The sequence below is a fragment of the Pagrus major genome, chromosome 2, assembly GCF_040436345.1.
Source record: "Pagrus major chromosome 2, Pma_NU_1.0".
In the NCBI taxonomy this organism is placed as follows: Eukaryota; Metazoa; Chordata; class Actinopteri; order Spariformes; family Sparidae; genus Pagrus; species Pagrus major.
This window is the reverse complement of record NC_133216.1, coordinates 16,287,996-16,302,676: the sequence shown is the minus strand read 5'-3', so window position 1 is coordinate 16,302,676 and position 14,681 is coordinate 16,287,996.

Below are 14,681 nucleotides of genomic sequence, written 5' to 3'. Positions count from 1 at the left end.
TCACAGATGTGTGAAACCAAGACTGTTACTGTGAAAATCAGTCTAACGCCTACAGTCGAGAGAGGAAAACAAAGACGCAGGATGTTATATTAATGTTATGTAAGTGAATTGTAAGTTTAAAGAACAAAGGTTCCGTGAGCTCATATTTGTTGTTTATCTGCCGTATCTACCTAATCTCTGACGCCCTTTTCTTTCTTTATGAATTCACTTGCCTTCTGAGATAAATCAGGTAATGACTACCTTTGATGACACATATGGTTGATTAACAGGTTCCAGCTGAAGGTACACCTACAGTGACTCCTTTATTCTCCTGACGAACGTTGCTTCATTTTATGATGTCCTGAAGGGGAAGCTTGACAGACCTGAAGTGAGAGCTGCCAAACAAAAAGAAGAGGAAGATCTCAGAGCCACAGTAAACGGGAGATTACCGCTGTGTGTGTTGCAAAAAGGGAGGGTGACATCCCTGCAATAAACCACCTGAGCAGTTGTGTTATCTCTACGGGCTGACGCGCTGCATTCTGGGTGGGCCGGTGACCCCAAATGCGGCAAGGCTTGAGTGCTGCTGAGACCAAGAAGCGGTCGCTCCAGTGAAGGGGAAAACAAACAGAGAGGCTATAAAGCAGAGCAAACACTGTTAGCTTGGCCCTGCAAACCAAACTGGGCCCCGGACCCTGATAGACTGGAGGTCAGGCAAACACACCCCATTGTGATGTGAGTTTAGTCCTCAAGTATTCTCAGGCTACATCTTAGTTGGAGTATTGAAATAGCTGCAGGCTGAAGCTTGGGTGATGGGACGTCATTCAGTCCGTCTTTCAGAATACATTTAAATCCATCTCGCAAATTTGGAACTTCGTCGTTATTGATCCGCTCTGAATTTCCGAGCTACACCCGCACGAACACAGCGGTCCAAAGTGCAGTAGCTCCACGAGGCTGTTTGCCTGCAGTGACTCAGGCAAATAGCAAAGAAAGACACAAGCTACAGTGTGCAGAGGGTGTTTATGATTAACTAGCAATTGTGCTGCCCTGCAGCAATCAGGGGCACAATGAGCAGTGTATGGTTAACCATGTCAGGGCCTTACCTCACCAGGCTTTTATAAAACACAGGGCCTGAGAGGAGTAAAATCAGTTTAGTCAGTCTATTGTTAAAAAGAGGCCAAATCATACAAACACCCTGAGAATTATATTTGCATGACATCTGCTTGAAGTCAAGCGATAATAGAAATCATATTCCTTTCATTGTTTATTTGATTTCCTTGATTCCCCACATGAAATGGAGGGAAGCTGTTTGCATTCCTGAAGGCAAAACCTGTGAAATAGACGCCACAGCCTTGTCAGGTCAGACTCTCTCTATGTGTTTGCTTTTTCACTCAAATGACAAACAGCTGCGGGAGATTCCTTATCTCGACGTAGGTAATCTTGACATCCTCCTGCAGTTGTGAGATAACGCAACCAGTTGTGATTCATTGACATCCTAAAAGAGCAATCACATAAAGTTGTAGATAAAGAGTCTTTAGTGTGTGTTTCACATTTGACTGATATCCATTTATGTCTTCTTAAAGACCCCAGATGAATCACGATAAACTCAGTGAACCTTCTAGAACTAGATAGCAGCATATTCATTAAAAACAGCAATGTTGGATTTTAGTTCATTTGTCAAATAGTCCTCGGCTGCTCCAAACACTCACACATGCACTCCCACTTTTACCGTTAGAAATGCGAAGTATTTCCACCCTTTGATGAGGGGCAACTGTGCTTATTTGAGAGGTATTCGGCTCTGACTACAGCCTGGATGCTAATACTGCATTCCAGTCGTGTGTGTGTTTATGTGTGCGCACGTGCATGGACTTGCACAAGGTTAGCTTAAAACAGTTGCATTTGACAGGGGATTTGTGCCACCCAGATGGAAGCTTTCCACCAAAACAGCAATTCTTGCCAGTGAATTGAACCGTAAGCATGACTCTTCTGCATCTCATCATGTTTGCCATACTTTAAAAGAATGCAATAAGGTGGATTAAGAGTATATTCCCCAAGTGGAAGAAGTTGTTTTCATAGTCGGGAATGAAAACTCCAGATACAGAAAGACAATATTTGCACTGTGGGTTGATCGCCATCACATGCAGCCAAGCTGTAATACCCTTAATACTCCCTGAAAAGGCGTAATATTTTCATCAGTAATGGTTTGCTTGAACAGAGTATTCAGAGGAAATCAGAAAGCCTCCAAAACCAGCAAGCAGATGATGTTTCACCTCTGCAGGGCTGCAGAACGAGGACAGCCAGTGGGGGAGAGCCAAGCTCTGTGGTTGATCTAGTTGATCCCTCCTCCAGACAGATGCCAGAAGTGTTGTTGTGTGTATATGTGTGTGTGTGTGTGTGTGTGTGTGTGTGTGTGTGTGTGTGCGTGCGCACTGTTTGAGAATGTGTACAGTATTTATATAAGGATTGCAGGAGCTGAAATCAAGCTGCTCTCCACTGCTCTGATGATATTTTCATATCTTCGCTCCCCTTCTTTTCTTCCCTCTAACTGCTTTTCCTACAGTGTGTCGGAGCAGCGCTGTGGCGCTGTGAGCTCTCCGCTGTAGGCCGACTGAGGAGATATCCCCTTACACATGTGGGGCTCTGGGGCCAGAGTAACCCTTTTGGAGCACAGGCACGCATGGAGGAAAAGTAGGGTAAGGAAGAGAAAAGTTGGATGATGATGGGGACTCAAGAAACTACAGGAAAGGCAGAGCAAGTTATATATATAGAGAGCAAATTTTTTACCAAGGGGGAACCAAACAAGCTTTAGAAGAAAATACAGAGGGAATACTCACAGTCCTAATAGTATATGAAAAGTAAGTCAGTGGTGGAATTTACTCAAGTACTGTAAGAACAAATCAGAGGCGCTTGTACTCAACTAAGTACTACCACGTTGTACTTGTACTTCACCAGGTTTGGCCCGACCTACCAACCCAAAGCGTCAATATTTGACGACTTGGGAATGACTGCGCATTCATGTGGTCTCGGAATAATCAGGAAAAAAAAGTTTCTTCTGACTGGGAATATCTACGTGAACGACCTTTCTAGTCAGACCAACACCTCCAAAAGTTTTGATACACCATTTGCAGAGTTGATATCATATGATGCTGAAACATGGCGGGGGAAAGTAAACATTGGGTTGCCGGTGAAAAACTTTAATCTGAGTCATGTATTGCATTTACCACTGGCTCACATATAATCTGTAATATGGTATGTTAGGCTGCAACTGTTAATCACTCTGAGCGATAAAATGCAAAACAACTTCTTTTTGGCGTCCATGTTGCTCGCACATTTTCGACTTGACGCACATGAACACACCAAAGTCGGAAGAATCGCTTCCCAACGCGGGGAGTGGGACTCAACAATCAACTAGCTTACAAGTATGACCTTTAAATGAAATATTGTATCTGTGTTGTTGCCATTCTTGGCAATGCAATTTTTCGAATAAATAAAACAGCCATATACTTACATGAAGTCACATTTTCAGTGCAGGACTTACATGTGATTAAATATATTTATATTGGCACTTTTGCTTAAGGTAAGGACATGATCACACCACTGGAGACTGGACACTTGGTAGTCCTTAGTCAAGCACATGAGAATAAAAACATGAAGAAGAGAAGAGAAGAGAAGAGAAGAGAAGAGAAGAGAAGAGAAGAGAAGAGAAGAGAGTCTGCCAGCGAGCTCATTTGCTTTATTGTTTGATGATCATTGCTTACATAATCCAAAGTACACAAATCTTTGGATGCTGTTTAGTGATTGTACATCATTAACTGTTACTCACTGCGAGAGTGGCATCCAGATGTTTCCGTGTCATCGCTAGTGGGGGCAGAGTTCAAAGGAAAAACATGGTGAAATAACAGAGGAGGGATCGTTTAACCCCTGCCTCTCCAAGGAAAGCATCACACCCCCACATATGACTCCCTTGTCCCACACAATCACTTACATTACAAAAGAATTCCATGGAAATTCCCATAAAGTTAATGACAGAGAGAGAGGGGGAAAGAAAGAGTAGGAGATAGAGGAGGGCTCTTTTGAATTGTAAAAACAAATAAACATGTTTGGGCTTATAGCTGGGAGCATGAAACCCCACAGTGAGAATCTTTCCTGGCAGAGACCCAGCAGGAGATGAAAGACAATCCCACTTTAAACACATGCGTAGGAACGTATCATTTATCTTTCCCCATTATGGGAGGACAGACCTGTTATGATCTAATAGCTGAGGTGGAGCTACCTCTCTCGTTCTTTCTAGAAAAGTCATTTACAAATACTTTGAGCATCCACCGTAGGCACGCATAGTAATTTTAGATCGCAAGCTTTTATGCAGCCTGTGTGTAAACATCTTGCAAACCTTTTCATAAACATAAATACATCCATCTCCAAGAGCCCTTAATAGAAACTAAAGCTACAGTCTGAGTCTATTGTTGGTGGGAATACGAGGAGCTTCAAGGTAGACGATACTGGGCCAAGAATCTCCAGCAAGTCTGCCTTCATCAGATGGAGTTGATTAAAGTCTGAGGAAGCACATGACTCAGAAAACATCTGTTCAGGATACAGAGAAGATCTACTCGGTATTTAATTAATCAGACTCACTGGGTTAAAGCAGAAATTACTGCTAATTCTCTGTGGGGGGTTATTTAATAAGGTTGTTTGGAGTCACTCAGAGGTGAAACACTAGACACGATTTACACAGCAGTTAAACCTCCTTTTATACCGATAAGACCTGCTCATATTTTACTCTGTCCACATGCTGCTCTACTAAACACCAGCTACACTGACTCTAGCTGTAGTTACAATAATCTGCAGTGCGTCTATTATTATAATATCGGTTACAGTATGACAGTGACTGGGTTTACAGTGTGACCATCCTTGAGAGCTACCACAAGTCATAAACAAGTGTATGTCATCGTTTGCTCAGGTGTCTGATATCCCAGCCCAGTCGCCAGAATAAAATGTCGTCATTGATGTTGGATTTGTAGGTTTCATTTGTATCATATCAAGATTTCTACAGTCCGTTTCATATAATGTTGCATGTATATGAGCTGACTTCCTTTATCAGGTGGAGACGGGGTTGGCGGATGGTTACATCAACAAAATCGGGTAATTTTAGCGGTCGACGAGACATTCTCCAGTCATATTTGTGGTGACAAAACCAGGTATTTTAAGCCAAGACATGATCTTTTCCTAACACTAACCTGGTGGTTTTTATGCCTCAACCCAACAAGACATAAAGAAACAGGAACGGAAGAACAGTAGAGTTCAACGTGTACATGATTTGCAGACGTTGTCCAGAAGTAAAGGCTGACATCCAATACAATAATCATTCCAATATTACACACATACTGAGTCAGTATCACTTTCTTGCTCAAGGTCTTCTGCAAAAAGCATTTTCAAGATTAGTTGTAGAGCTATCTTCTGCCTCACGGTGAAGCTCCTTGCTCTCTGGAGAGAACAGGTGGCTTCATTAACATTTAAGGAGACACATGGCTGTCTACAACCGCCACAGGTCATCCTGAGGAGTGGTTAGCAGTGAAGAGAACCTCAGTTCAGGCCCTGAACTGGCTGACTCCCCCTGAACTTCAGGGAAATTAATTCTTCCAAATAGTGGAGAAGAAAAAGAGTCAGCCAGTTTGAGCCAACAGAGCTGAACTCACATCGTGGGCTGTGAGCGACTCTGAGTCTCTTGTGAACAACAGTTTAAAGGGAACTCTGACTGCCAACGTGACACAACATGGGCTTGACATAAACTGAGAGAGAACAACAGAAACAAGAAGATCTGACTGCTGATTGTGTTTATGTGTATAAAGACAGTTGCCTTCAGCTCTCACCGCTCTCATAGCGTTAGGAAAGCATCATAGTTTGGAGTTTAGGGTCAGTGACCAAATCGGCGGTATCTGACGAGCTAATAGAGGCATTCCCAAAGCTATAATTTTAACCTGTGTAACAAGCCATCCAGTAACCGGACTACATTCTGGAACAATATCAAAGAGCAGTTTTTAATCACCAATATATAAATGGAAAGCTCAGAAAATAATCTTTTCATAGTGATTAACATCACTTAAAGCAAACCGTAACCCAATTCCACTCCAGACTGAGATTACCGAGGGAAGACTTTAAGGGCACTTTCTGTCGGCGGCCCTTTTTTTGTACCCATACTCAATATGTCCATCTGTCATTAGGCCTGCTATTCACACAGATAAGAGGCCAGTGTAATTGCCGTGTGGCCCGGCAGTCACGGCATGGCCGCTGATGTTCTGCCAGCACACAATCAAGATGCCCGCTTCAGATTATCACGCTGTAAACAAACTGATGCGGGCCTCTCCCTCAGTGAATTATCAGGCCTCTTTCATGCACTGGGATTAGCTTTTCCGACTGTCAGCTGCCAGACTGGGCTCACTGCTTCTCTCCTGACATACTGAGGATATGTGTCTGGAACAAATGAATCAGATCAACAAAAATACAAAACTCAGCCAATCAGCACCCCATGAGACTATTAATTACTATACAACATATTTGTAATTATGGACCCGACTATGTTGCTGAATCTATGTCTGGTTCTCTGTTGCTCTAGTCCACTGGGGGAACTATTAATTTAACTGCCTCTTCCCAGAAAAACAGCGAACCAGTAAAATGTCTGTTTTTGGAAGGCTGTAAACTGTAAATGAGGGCAAACATTAAGCCTATCTTTTATGACAGTGATGCTTTTGCTTTTTATGTGTGCAGAGTTTCATTAAACTAACTTTAAATAGTAAATATAGGATAATTGCTGCTGTTTCAACGTGTACAGAATGTTTAAGCATGGAGAAACAACCACAGGGACTGTGACTGCAGCATTTTACAGTATTTTGTTGTGCAAAGTTTAAGCGGAAGAAAATATGCCCCACAGTTTCACAACAGCTGTGACAACTTGTGGAAAACAAATATCCTTCCATGTCTCAATTTTTTGTTGTTTGCATGCCTCTAATATTCACTTCAAACCACTGAGCTCCAATCTGTTCTTATTTCTCTCCAAGAAGATAAATAAGCATGCAAACATACTGTATGTGACAGGCAGAAAAGAAATCTAGTTTGATCAAAAGGAAATTAAATTAGGCGGACATTTGTTATGTCCATCTTGTTGCCAAAGCACAAATGACCTTTGCAGCCACAAAGTACAAAATCTGTATAAAGTTCAGCCTCTTGCGTAATACTGATGAAAAAAAGAACACATTTCAGGACAAATACAAACGAAGAGACCATGGAGGCTTTGTAAAGCCACTCTCTGACAACACACATCACTAAAACTAACTAATATAGGGGTCTAGCCTGCATGAGGCAGCTGAGAAAGCTGAGAAAACCAACTAAACGATGCTGGTATTCAGGAAAAGGATACTCGAGCTGCGACAGCCTCTGTGTACACAGCTCTTTGGAAATCAGATAACTTCAATATTTACTTAAGCCAATGTTGCCTTTGATAGTTCAAACTGCTGTGACCTGGAGATCAAACTGTAGGGAGTCAGGTTGATATGTGATATTATGATGGATGATGCACACAAATGTGTAAGTCAAATTACAAACACACCGTGGAGCGTGTGATCAATGTAAGTGCTGCATGGGCAGTGATTTCGTGTCCTCATATGGTTTGTGCCTTTTATTTCACCTGCATGTGAAAAAGGAGGGTGAGGACGGTGATGTAACACACTTTCTGACAAATGGAGGAGCGTGGGTGTTGCACGTCAGCTGTCGGTGGTGCCATTACCATGTACCATTTATCATGCCTAGGGCCTTATTGCCACTAGGGGGGCCAGACAGATGGGAAGAGAGCTAGCTACTTTATATACATTTTTAACATACTTTTTACATGGTTAATCAACATTAAAATATTACAAAAATATAAAAATCTGAAAGACTCTACAGTCTAAATCTTTATTATATTGTATGAAAACGTAAATATGAACAGATACCCTAAAATATATACCTAACTAAAGTAATGAGTGTAATAATTATCATGTGGCATTTAAGTAATTTTCTTTATTTACCAAATATCAAAATGTGCATATAGGGGAGCCCCCTGAAAAAAATCTTTCTAGAGTAATCCCTCCATTTAATCTGTTGATGCTGTTGATGGCATTACAATGAATTGACTATTTCTTTTTTCCCTTTCCCTCTTAAATGAGTCATATTCTGCTGATAGCACTTTACAGAACCATTAAGTTTAAGACCTGTTTTATCAGGATGTAGTGCAGGTGTCTCAGAGTCCTGTGGCTGAATGTGTGAGGTCTTCCTCCCTTGTAAAAAATGTAGCTGTTAAAGCAACTTGTGAGTTTTTGGATTGGGTTATTCTCACAACTAAGACCAGAACCATTAAGAAGGATGTTCCCGAAAAGGCGAGAGGTGGGAGTTCATTACAAGATGCAGTTACTTGCCAGTCACTGCCATGGTGGGTGTGTTTTTTTAAAAGAGAAAGAAGAGAAAAACAGTTGTTTTTGTGCCCAGATTTACACCATCAAACACCACTCTTTGTTTCGTCTGCCACAAAGTCGTCACTGACACAAAAATGCAGCACCAGAATTTAGGGTCAACTCTCGCGTCTGACCTTTGACTTCTTGCCATTCTTGTCAGGGATGTAACTGTCTTCAGTAAATCTAGCTTGTGTCCTCACAGTCCAGCACTCACACAAGGAGCCGGGCATTCTTGAATGTGGGAGTCAGGGGAGAATGGGACATCCTTCATGATTTAACTGCCTCTTCCACAAGCGGGGCTTTGTCTGGATGCGTGTTTGCTCACATGAAACAGGTCTGGGCTTCGCTGTTGTCTGGTCAGCAGGGAAAAAGGCTTGTGCGGCTGACTCATTGCCCTGACCAACGCCACAGTCTAATCCGTGGTGCGACAGAAGATAAATGCACGTGTTTACTTAGACTTGGCGGAGAATCCTACACTCTAAACATGTGAGCATGTTTAGATTGGTGAAACAACTGTCAGACAAGCTGGAAGTACTCTATGAAGAACAGATTAATGGACAGTAAGGTAGTAAAAAAGGTAGTACTGCAGTTAGAATTTATTCCACAACATGTGTTTTGTATTTTGCCCAGGTTCCCATGAAACTAGGCCATGGATCATCCACGGCTTCCTGCTGCACACACACACACACACACACACACACACACACACACACACACACACACACACACACACACACACACACACACACACACACACACACACACACACACACAGTGCCCTTTTACCTCAGCACATGCTGGGAGGAATTCTCCACGGTGAGTTCCGACCTGGGAAAGCAGTGAATGAGAAAAGGAGAAAACATGGGAGGAACGGAGGAAATAGAAAGTTACATTTTCCTCAGTGGCCGCCAAAGGTCTTAACTACACCTGTAAATCTATCTCATTTAATGAGGATTTTGCAAAACTCGCATGAAGTTACAGCAAAAGAGCTTTTCAGAGATCGTCCCAAGATGCCTTTGAGATTATATAACAAATGAGAGAAAGGGTTTCAATTTAAGCACTTTTCCTCTCTACTCCCTTTGACATATGACTGACTGATTATACTGCGGTCAAGTCAAAACAGGCTCATCTCACAGCAAAAACATTTAGAGGGCAGTACCACTGCAGACACAACAAACAGCTCGTGCTGTTTCTCTCCTCTCTGTGCTGCTTTGCAAACGGAATATTTTATCAATTCTGATCAACATTCCTGTATACGTCTTTCACACAAGCTCTTGACCTGATAAGCTGCTGGAAAACTTTGAGGATCAAATTACATTTCTCTTTCTCAAGTTTTAAAACTTTCCCCCCAGCTCAGGATCAGGATTTTAGACCACCAGTGGAGATCTGTGATCCATGATTCAGAGCTCAGTTGAAGCTGTGTTTGGTACCTGTGCAGTGTAGAGAATTTGCATCAGTGCGAATGACGATGCTTCTAACCTTTGACAGCCTCTGATAAGGATGCAGAGATCTAAAAAGGATTGTAAGTATTAATAATTCATTAAATAAAGAAAAACATTAATAACTCTCAATTCAATCTGTGCCAACTTGAAGAAAACGAAGAACGGAAAGTAAATTAACACAGCCCTCATTGGACAACAGGAGAAAATAAAGGGAATATAAGAAATAATGACAATTAAAGCCACTTTGGATTTGAACATTTCTAAATTTATCGCCCCAAAGTGGTAGGTTTCAATCTTGATGAATGCCTTCAGAATAATTTAAAACAAAACTATAACCCAGTTGAACAATTAAAACAGTTGAATAGTGTTTTCTGTGGCTCTGCCTTCCAAACGATCTTGGCTCTGGGAATAAAAGTCATCTTATTTCGGCCTCTTGTGCTCAAACTTTGACTGATTTACTTTTATACGTTTCTTGTGAGTCTCCCAGCATTATGGAAGTGCTGTACCAAATCACAGGACTACCACTTTAACTAGCAAGGACACCAAAGAACTGTTCGGAGCTCCCCAGGCAGAATGTGCACTGTCACTGTGTGCCACTAGCAACTGGCCCGACTTTGCTGACTGTCAAAAGTCATCACCTACCTATGCACGTATGTCACTGTAACTAAATGACACCACTGCTACCTTGAATTAATGTTTGCATGGATCATGTACCAAATCCCGGATCAAATGTCCCTGAAAAAGTGCCACACCTTCCTTTGCATGCTAACGTTCGATATCGTGCAAGCCCAGTGAAAACCACTTGCTCGTTTAACCACCACCAAGCTTTTGCTTTTGTAGTAGGTACAGTATTCACTTTCACGTCGAGAAACAGGCCCATTGAAGTTTTGTGGCAGTTAACCATGATGTGACTCCCAGCCTCAAGGCAAAGCGAGCGACTAAAGGGTTGCGGCTATCAGTTACTTTAATTAGCATTGCACTCATGAAAACATTTAACAGTCTACTGAGTCACAAGGCAGCGTCGTCTTTTGATGTGGAGAGGGGAAGAGGTTATGAGCGTCCATGCGTGCACCGTGTTCTTATTCACTTACAGAGAAGATAGAACCAAGAACCTCAACAAACCTTCTGCATTTAGTTCTCATAAACAAGCAAGAAGCACTAATATATATTAAAATTAGGGCACATTGTCTCAGCCTGTCGCAAAGAAGCTCCTTTAATTTACGAGTTGCAGTGCTTTTATCATCGGCCATGCAGCAGAGCGCCGGGATCATTTTATGATAAGACAGTGTGTTGTTTCATCAGAGCATTCCTGCAGGCTAATGTCAATACACTCTGTCACGCTATGTGGAGGAGGTGATGGGTAATTACATTCATTCAAACAACACTCGTACTAAGATGTGTTTACTCACTTTCTCTCTCTCGGCTGCAACAATAAGACTGGTGGTCTACTGTTTTTTTATTGCTTTGAGATCATCAACTTATAAGTAGGGTTGCAGTAGTATGCACAACAAAAGACAATGACATGTGAATAAAAAGTGAGATTTAGTCTGCGTAGGGCCTTTTGTGATGCATGCTGTGCTTTACTCTGTATTATCAATGTGATTTCATCAGAGCTGAGTAGGTGGTATTCTGTGTGTAATATGAGGCCAGCAGGTGAGGCAACACTTGCTCTGGAGAAATTGGCAACATATCACAAAAATCCCCGTAGTAATAAAAACAGTACGGAGTAGCTGGAGGAAAAAAAACACCCAGATCTGATATGGCTCAAAGGGAAGCTGTGGAGTGAAAGAGGCGTGGCACAGGTTGAGATAAGTGGCACCTTTGGGTGGTACACAACTGCATAACTAGTCATATTTCAACACATGTCGACTGTATTTAAGCCCTCGAGTCTAAAATATGCCAATGAAATGAGTTTCAATCAAATGATGGGCAGATAAGCATGCATGACTGGAATGTATGCACAACGATTTATGATGGAAAGGTCATGCGGCCTTAAACATGGAGTCAAATTAAGCATCAGTCTGTGTTGTCAAAAGAGAAAAGTTTTGAGTATGTTGTGTTGTTGTGTTACATCCAATTTACCCATACAGCCACATCTCCTATTTACGTGAGGCTTTAAATTATGTGTCATTGTTATGTTTTTAAAGATATATGTAACATTTTTGTCTCAAAACGAATAGACCTTAGTTATATATCAGAGTATAGATGAGTTGTGTTATTATGTTATCCCAAATGTTTCCAACAATGTTAAAACCACCGGTCATCTGTCACTATAACTGCTGCGAAAAAAACCCATCAGATGATGCATCAGAAAGTAATGCTGTGACACTTGCTGTGATGTGTTATGGTCTCTGTGCAACACTATTGCCGTTTTTTCTGGATTTGTATCACATGGTCTTCATCAGTGACTAGAGCTCACTTTATTTTATGAAGATGGATCCATTTACAAGCAAGCTCAGTAGCTGCTATGAGTTTTTCAAAAAGGATGAGGAGCCCTGAAAGTAAAAATGGATGAAGTCATAACAGTGACTGAGCTTGCATGGCAACCGATCCATCTCCATGACAACTGAGCAAACTGATGAAGATGAAATGCAATACGGCTGAAAGATCCAGGAAAAAGCTACTGTAGGTGTTATTGTTTCATGAAACTACTATTTCCAAGGTTGGGAAGGATCTTTCATGTTTATTTGCAGTAATGTGTAACAAGTCATGTGGAGGAGCTCGGATGTGGGGTTATTTATGCCCACCAGTTGTATTATAATTTATTATGTTATTAGATAATTGAATCCTTTGGTTACTGACGTCAGCAGGCCAGTTTTCAACTCAGCTCAACGAGAACTTGCTTCACTCTGTGTGATCATTGTAAGGTCCTCTTCAGGCACATTGACTATAACTGATCATATAAGTGCATCTTTAACTTTCCTCCCGGCCACAATATGTTGTTTTAAAGGAGACCTGTTATGCTTTTTTGTTTTTTCCTTTCCTTCAGTGTATTATTCTAGGTTCTTGTGCATATAAAAAGTCTTCAAAGTGAAAAAGCCCACGTCCGCACTAACAGGAGCTCCTTTCTCCTACAGAAAACACTGCTCCTGAAACGCCTTCTTAGTAGCCCTGCCTTTATATTCTGTGACTTTGTGACATCACACTACTTCACCATGTCACACATTTGCATAATGTATGCCTATATTCACAGTAGAAGTGAAACTAACTCTGAAAACACACCCGGAGACATGGTGAGCAGTGCTGGCTCAGGCTTCTGTGAGCTAACCAATCAATGCAGACTGGGTTTTTGGGAGGAGGGGCCTTAAAGAGACAGGAGCTAAAACAGAGCATTTCAGACAGAGGGGGAATACAGTGCTGCAGCACTGGACAGTATGAGAAAACTGATGTGTTTTTTGAGCATTAAAGCTAGTAGTAACCCACAATTAAATTATGAACCTGAAAATGAGCATTACATGTCTCCTTTAAAATCCATTATATTTCGTAAAGGGACTGGAGTTGACCTAATGTGGAAACACAGTTGCCCTTATAAGAAAGAAGACACTGAAATGTGTGTTGTATAACCTTTATGTATAAAGACTGAACAGACATATAAATCACTGTTTTACATGTATTGTGAGATATTAAATCCTTTTTACAGAACAAATTGTGTGACACCTTGGACAATATATGCCACTACTTGGCTCTCTTTTGTTAAAAGGTGTAGAAGGTAAGAGAATACACGTTGACTTGTGATGGATTAATAAACTGATCTTTGTGTGTGAACAAAAAAATAAAGGTGCAAAGCTGCAGTCTTCTTTGGAAAACACCCAGTGGACCATATCAATCAAAATCTTATTGCTACAGTGAGGTGAAAACATCCCAGTTTGGTGCATTTTATGTTTCTACTGGAAAAATTGGGATAGAATAAACAATCATTTGCAGTTTGCGGTAAATATTTTACTGCACCTTTTGTCCATGAGATCTATTCTGCAGCCATTTTTTATAATGCATGGTTATCAATCGTTTTAGTATGTTTTTTGGAGAAACTGGTCCTTTATACTCTCACGGCACTAGGATATTTAAAAAAAAGTAGGGAGAACAACATAAACACCATAAATATATATATAAGTTCACCAGGTCCCTCTCTGTTACATCCAGTGCAAAAGTCTAAGTCAAAGTTCAAGACATGCCACCATGATGCCTAAGTTTAGTTCAGTATGTAGCCGAGCAGTCTCTTTTCTCTCCATCTGTCATCTCCTGAATGCAGCGCAGAACGTCTTCACTGAGGCCTCAGTCACTTTTTTTGAAGTCTTTCTTCAATTTGAATACAAACGAAGGCTCCTGAAAGAAAGTAAGGGCTTGGATCAGGCAGAGAAACTGCGGCATGTTAAGGACGAAAAGACTAAAACTAGGTTTAAAACGCAATTCATTGACTAAGAGCTGTGCCTAGATCAGCACAAATGACGCCTGACCACCAAAAGCATAACCACAGATAAAGGCTATTGAGCTGTGAGTGAGGATTGGCTTCCCTATTTGGGAAGTCAAAACTTGATAGGCAGAGAAAAGGTTATAGTTCATGTGCAGAAAATGTTGTATCTCTTCACTGTAAAAAACAAAAGGTAACAGAAGTTTAAGAGGGAAACGAACAAGCGACAATTTCAGCACTTTGTTTTTAGCCATGACCACAGAATAATGTCATACTAAGTCATATATAAGGAATAAAGCTAAAATATAAAAAAATTTGAATGTTTGTACTTGCGAATTGTGCTTGCTTTAATTAATTATTTCTGTCCTAATATTA